Source organism: Schistocerca serialis, chromosome 7 (assembly GCF_023864345.2).
Source record: "Schistocerca serialis cubense isolate TAMUIC-IGC-003099 chromosome 7, iqSchSeri2.2, whole genome shotgun sequence".
Taxonomy (NCBI): domain Eukaryota; kingdom Metazoa; phylum Arthropoda; class Insecta; order Orthoptera; family Acrididae; genus Schistocerca; species Schistocerca serialis.
The window spans coordinates 594,108,241-594,114,761 of NC_064644.1; positions in this window are offsets into that span (position 1 = coordinate 594,108,241).

Consider the following 6,521-nt stretch of genomic DNA (forward strand, 5'->3'; position numbering starts at 1 on the left):
CCCGTGCCACCCAACGTGCTCTAGAAGGTGTAAGTCAACTACCCTGGCCAGCAAGATCTCCGGATCTGTCCCCCATTGAGCATGTTTGGGACTGGATGAAGCGTCGTCTCACGCGGTCTGCACGTCCAGCACGAACGCTGGTCCAACTGAGGCGCCAGGTGGAAATGGCATGGCAAGCCGTTCCACAGGACTACATCCAGCATCTCTACGATCGTCTCCATGGGAGAATAGCAGCCTGCATTGCTGCGAAAGGTGGATGTACACTGTACTAGTGCCGACATTGTGCATGCTCTGTTGCCTGTGTCTATGTGCCTGTGGTTCTGTCAGTGTGATCATGTGATGTATCTGACCCCAGGAATGTGTCAATAAAGTTTCCCCTTCCTGGGACAATGAATTCACGGTGTTCTTATTTCAATTTCCAGGAGTGTATATTTTATCCCTGTACTTACAACTACATGTTACGATCACGGTCTCAGCTGAATGAAATTCGACGATGAGCAAAGTATCAGAAATATACCCTGATGATGGCTGTGGCTCTGCAAATAGAAATATCAGTACCCATTCTTATTACTTGACATACTCTTCCCATGCTATCACAGTACTCCATGTCAAATCCATACCCTCCTTACGACTGAATATAGCATTTCCTTTACACATGTCGGAACAAAATGGTTTAAATGGCTCTGAGCACTATTTGACTTAACTTCTGAGGTCATCAGTCCCCTAGAACTTAGAACTACTTAAACCTAACTAACCTAACTGTGTCCTAGAAAGAGAGGATTAACCGCCATATGTAATAAAAACTCGATTTCAACAACTACTGTGTGTTACCATCACAAGTGGTCTTTGTTCTACAGGTGCACACAAGTATCCATGTTAAAAGCTATACTGGCTTTATAAATCGAGGTATGAATTACCTCTGAATGAGGTGGTTTTTCGCCTGGACTAATACCGTGATGGCGATCGCAGGAGTATATAGCATCAGACCAGCACTCCAATTACACGTCGCCGACGGTGCAACCTTGTAATCAAATCTCAGAATTTTGAAAGTGATTCGGCTAAGGAATGTGGTATGCAAGCAGTATTTGTGATGCCCCCACGCCGCCCCAGCTAGATATTTCTATAGTACTTGTAACGTTTTCTGTCTCGATACCATGTCACAGGTTGAGTGATATATCCACTGAGTTATAGGCGATGACTGATTGAGAAGGATCACAAACAGTAGTAGTAGACGATGTGCTGACTGAGGTCGTAAGAAAATGTACACTAGCTTCTCGGATCTCTAGTGTTACACTATCCGATAGAAATGGTGTCCATGATTTGGAATCAGATCTTTCCATTCAAGCACATACCTGCGTTGGATCATATTGACAATTTGTTTAATGATTTCAATCACTACTCAGTCATATTTCTGGCACTCTCGTATCACAAAACGAGACACCTTTCTTGAGCCTGGCTACTGCAGTAAAATTCCAGCGTGGTTTTAGTCACTCCCTACGCATCTTCCTCCCATTTCTACAGCTTTCTGCATGGGATCGTTCCAATTTAAGTCGGAACTGAGCAGAAGTCGGAGAAAGACAAATCCACCACCTTCTACAACTCGTGTAGAAACAGAACAACCTGAGTTAGTGCAACAGGGCCGTGTTTAGACCTTTCGGTGGAAATGTGACCAATGTGGTACGTCCCCAAACTAGATACAGATGCAACAGTCTGAAGCAGATCCGCGTCCATTCAAATCTATCAATCCAACATGCTATCATCGTTATTCTGTACCCCCCCCCCCCCTCAACAGAGAAAAATTAAGAACTATAGAAGCTCCACTAATTTCATCCGATATAGAACTAACCTAGCCACCACTGCTCACGCGGTAACGTATAGCTGCGGTGTGCTCCAGTGCGGAGAGGGAGATTTTGCGATCCTCCCCAGAATACCATTCCTAATGGAACACCCCGTCCACCATAGAATTTACCTGTCAAACTGCTGCTGATGCCTATGGCGGATGATCCTATTAAATACACAGCTTTAGATGCAGTTCAGTGGGCAGTTTAAGGTTTCATCAACCGTACTGTAGGATGATGTCCGTATCCCACAGGTTATACCGTAAGTAGCAAGAGTGCTCCCTGTGACACTGTGTCATTGTTTGAAACATTGTTTTCTAACACGCTTTGTACACTGTCATACACTTTGTTTTTCTGCCACGACTTTGAGGTCTGTGTCTGGTCCTGTGACATTAAGATGCTCTGATACACGGCCTCTCGCAGAAACCTAGACATCACATGGTGTAAATCATTTTGTTACTGCGGCTACCATAACACGCGACACACAGTTGATGATTATAAGTGAAAGACAGTTACAACATAAGAAAACTAGAAGAGTTTGGCTGCGTTGAGAAGAGTTTCCAAACTGATGTCCAAAAGTATTTGACGACCTGTACATTTAAACTCATCTGTCACAGTGACGGAATAGCTGATGACTCTGCATTCCCTTTTGACTGATGCCGCACAGGATTAGCTTAGGGACAGATGACCTTAGCAGTTAAGTCCCATAAGATTTCACACACGTTTGAACTTTTTTTTTTGATTGGTTCCTCATATTCCACTCATGTACGCGATCAGTGTTTCAGAAGAAGTTGCCCCTCTACCAAAACTCTTTCTCCCACTCAAACAGGTGATGTCAGTCAATCATTATATGGTAACCAACAGTGTATCAGTGGATGGATGGGAAGGAAAAGACATCGTCGATGTACTGTAATAATAAGCAACACAGTTGATAGTGCGAACAATTTTAGCAATTTTACAGTAATTTCAACAATGACCAATGATGTGATAGCACGTTTCCCAGTTTCAGCGTCATAGCTAAACCACCCCTTCTCCACATTGCGAGTATAATGCCAATGTACATAGATGACAGTGCAGTATGTCCATTCATTGTTAATACTCGAACACATACATCATCAAAGTATACCAGCACCTCGAGCATAGTGCATAATTTACAATCTATCTCTCTGCATATGAGAGTCACAGAGCATTCTCGCTGTCTTAGGGTAAAATTAGAGTCTGAAAGACTCTCATGACACTGTCATTTACCAACCCGCCTTGCAGCACCGTTGCCGAATTAATCTGCAACCGATCAGAAGTAGACTGCTACACTCCACTTCTCGTGAATAAGTAGAGCTTTCCGAGTCCTCACGCATCCAAGCGCACGAGATTTCTTGAGGTGCGCCTATGTCGAGAAGCTTAGCACTCCTTAGCGATATATAGTAAAAGATTTCAAAGTGTCATGATGTAACAGCAGACGGTTAAGAAGAACAAGAAACGAATGATTTTTATGGGCGATGGAGCTCCAGACGGATGGAGTTCGACGCATTTTTACGTAAATCAACCAAGCTATCAACTCTGATGTATTGTTCTAGAGTCTAGGATCGGTACCTGGAAGGTATTGGTAAGAGAGAAAATAAACACACGCACTCCTAAGACTACAACGTTCTGCACTTAAGACGAGCTATAACGTTAGAGGCCGGCCGAAGTGGCCGTGCGGTTAAAGGCGCTGCAGTCTGGAACCGCAAGACCGCTACAGTCGCAGGTTCGAATCCTGCCTCGGGCATGGATGTTTGTGATGTCCTTAGGTTAGTTAGGTTTAACTAGTTCTAAGTTATAGGGGACTAATGACCTCAGCAGTTGAGTCCCATAGTGCTCAGAGCCATTTGAACCATTTTTTTATAACGTCAGATCGCTTGCGTTTCCAACCTATCAGTCCTATGGAATGTAACGCTGTTAATATTCCAATGTAAGAGATATATTTCAACAGCAGTGCATACAGCCTTCTTCCCGATTTCTCTAGGATAAACTATATTATCGAACCGTAAAACGAAAAAACGACTTCCTTAAAACATTGTCTCTGCGTGATACAAGTACAATACAGCTTTCCGGAGAAGTATGGCGCCCACTGTTCACATCCGATCCCGGTTCGGAAATTATACTTTACCTGCATCAGCCCTATATAAAATGATTGTTAGTAACGGCGAATACCTCTTACAAGGAAACAGATGAAATCACAGCAGCAGCGTCCGACATGTGAAAATTGCAAGTCATTCCGTTACTAACTCTGTAAACAGCACACCTGTCAGGCAAATGTGTACACGGAGATTTTACTGCCTCACAAACATCTATCGCTGACGCAGTTATGATGCTGAAGCCTCGATTTTACACCCAAGAAGCGACAGGGGGGGATGCAATGCATCACATACATCAATGTTCGTTTAGAGGCATGTGCCATGTTTCATCACACATGAGATAGAAGTCCTCTGATGACCGACAGGTTTACTGTTGATGATCGCAAGTAGACAGTGCTTTAAACCACATACACAACACGTGGCTGTATACGAATAGAACACAGGCTATGTCATGCGACTGATGCATCCTGACAGAACAGTGGAAAAATTGACGTAAAGCAACTTCTCCTTCTCTATAATGCATCATCAGTCAATCATTAAATCGTACCCCATTACAGCTCCACCTTAATTGGTCACCACGTCCACTCCCTGTTATCCTTTAACGCAGATGCAAGTAAGTTTAGAGGTGGATGGTTCTCTGTGTTCCTGAAAAATACCAGCTCCTGTGTATCATTGCTACCTCAATAGACATACAGTATAATTCAGTGTCGATGGAGAAAAATTGATTGCCTCCCTGATTCCCTTCATTTCGATGTCGACGTTTCCTCAGATTCCTCTTGCTGCCACATACTTCTTCCTGCTATCTACTGTGATGCTTATTATTATTACAGTACATCGACGATGACTTTTCTATCCCATCCATGCATTGTCAATCACATAATGATTGACAGACAGCGCTATTTTGACTTGGGGAATGAGTTTTGTGGATGGGTGACACCTTCTGGGGTTTGCTAGCACCGAAACAGTGATTGTGTACATGAGTGCAATAAGAGGAATCAGTCGAAAGGGAATGCAGAGCCATCAGCTATTCCGTCACTGTGACAGATGAGTTTAAATTTAGAGGTCATCAATCACTTTCGGACATCAATTTAGAAACTCTCCAAAACACAACCAAACTCTTCTAGTTTCCTTATGTTGTAACTGTCATTTACTTATAATCATCCACTGTCTGTTGCGTGTTATGGTAGCCACAGTAACAAAATGATTTACACCATGTGATGTCTAGTTTTCTGCGAGAGGACGTGGATCGGAGCGTCTTAATGTCAGTTTAGGACTTGACACAGACCTCGAAATCGTGGCAGAAAAACAAAATGTATGGCAGTGTACAAAGCGTGTTAGAAAACGATGCTTCAAACAATGACACAGTGTCACAGGGAGCATCTCTTGCGACTTACAGTATAGCCTCTGGGATACAGTCATCATCCTACATTACGGTTGATGAAACCTTAAACTGCCCACTGAACTGGATCAAAAGCTGTATATGTAATAGGATCGTCCCCCATAGGCAGCAGCAGCAGTTTGACAGGTAAATTCTATGATGGATGGGGTGTCCCATTAGGAATGCTATTCTGGGGAGCATCGCAAAATCTCCCTCTTCACACTGGACCACACATTGGAATATTACTGTTGCAGCCAGGATAAAGAAGCAAGCGATATTGATATGTGCTTGATAACGAGAAGTACTGTGAAAATGGTCTGATATTCTAGCAAACCAGGTGAAATTAGATATGTTCTTGTAATTGCAGAGTCTGGAGATGGGTGTAGAGAAGCGAGCAAACCAGCAAGCAGGTCCAGACCAGAAACAATAATGCGTTTTAGCCGATTGGGGAAACGAGGCCGAATTTGTAGAACAGTTCTGAGAATGACTTTGATCCACTGAGGACGCTCGGGTCACGCAATGGTGGTGGAAGCTCACCCGACCTTGCGATCAATATCTACTCGTGCAAGTATACATACTGGGTTGTCTGTCTTCGCAGTATATGTACAAATAATGTAAAATGGATGATTTGCGTAGGATACGAATTGTATGTTTACTACATTGAGATGGTAGGCGGTGATATATGGCTGGGCTGGAGATCGGTTTCACGCTCTAATATTCAAGTTCCTGTCCTCAGTGGGAGAACAGTGTAAATAAGTAAGAGTCTTTTCGTATTTGACGATATGTATGGGGCACTTTGCAGGGTTTAATGGTTGGTGCAATATGGCGATATGTGTAAAATAGTTTTTACTTCTGAATGTATCGTCTGCAGAAAGAAAAAGAAAAGGTGGATGGTGCTTCGATACCGGCGGCATCAGTAATGCGGCGGGTAAATTCGATAAGAAACAATCATAACACTCGATTAATTCACAAGACATTCTTTTGTGCTGGGATATAGGAGTCTCTACATAGCGGTGGGAACGTTTATGTATTGAAAGCAGGAAGGGTAAGGCGCGATGGACGGGGTGTCACGTTAGGACCGCTAGCAAGAGTGCATTCGACGTTATTCTGCACTGCCGGCGCAAGTGGCCGAGCAGTTCTAGGCCCTGCAGTCTGGAACCGCGTGACTGCTACGGCCGCAGGTTCGAATCC